Source organism: Arachis duranensis, chromosome 2 (assembly GCF_000817695.3).
Source record: "Arachis duranensis cultivar V14167 chromosome 2, aradu.V14167.gnm2.J7QH, whole genome shotgun sequence".
In the NCBI taxonomy this organism is placed as follows: domain Eukaryota; kingdom Viridiplantae; phylum Streptophyta; class Magnoliopsida; order Fabales; family Fabaceae; genus Arachis; species Arachis duranensis.
In genome coordinates, this window is record NC_029773.3 from 8143581 (window position 1) to 8144723 (window position 1143).

Below are 1143 nucleotides of genomic sequence, written 5' to 3' on the forward strand. Positions count from 1 at the left end.
GTCCGTTAACCCGCCAGTCCGCCCTTTGGCGGGGCGGAATAGCAAGTTAGACCCATATTAGTTTGGCGGAGCAGGCCGGTCCACCCCATATTTAGACAGACTTTGACGACGCAGGGCGGGGCGGGCTATCCTGCTTTGCCACCCCTAAATTATGTCATGGTCTACAATACTAAAATTGGTAAAATACTATAATATCATCCGATTATGCCACCCTCTATCCCATCTCTTAATTATTCCAACCAACTAAAATACAAATCTCTTTTGACTTTTTCTAAATCCTAACACTCGCTACTAAAAACAAAAGAAAATTTTGATTAAAGTGACGAATACTTTTTTTTAAGTTAAAAAATTATGGTTAAAACAAAAATTAATTATTAATTTTTGAAATTATTAAGTCTATATCTTATTAGTTTGCTTTGTTGTCAAGATTTATTAAAAGATTTAATTTAATTTTGATTTGTTTAGTAGTATTTTTAAAAATTTTAAATTTAAATTAAATATAATCTAATCTAATAAGATCAAATTTGATTTTAAATTAGTTATCGTAGGTTTAGAATTTTAATATTTAAATAAAATTTGATTTAATCCAATAAGATCAAAAATGATTTAAATTAGTTATCTTATTTTTAAAGAATTAAATTAAGTTATCTTATCTTATCTTTAGAAGAGTTAAATTAAGTTATTTTATCTTATCTTTTAGTTAGTTTCTTATGAGCTTATTTAAACACCTTTGGTGAGACAACTTAGACAACTTTGATGAATAAAATTTTCATTGCTTTATGCACGTTTTTTTAGTGTGAAAAAGTGAGATGAGTGATTTGCTTCGCTTGTTACATAAAGAAAATTGAAGGATCAAACACTAAAGTAATTTTGTGTGCTAGTCTCTTTCAATCTTCATGTCTCTGATCTAAGTTGTGTTGTATCATTCTTTTTATTAAACTTCCTATTAAATCTCATGCACTTGGGATAAAATTGTTTCTAATACGAAAAACTTACATGTTAAATTGAAAAATGTTGAGTTAAGAAGTTAACTAAATTAATTAGTGATGACAAACATTATTTTTGGGCAAAATAAATAATTAATATTAAGTATCAATAATTATATGTTGCTAATTATTTAGTATTCGTTGCAGGCCAAAATGT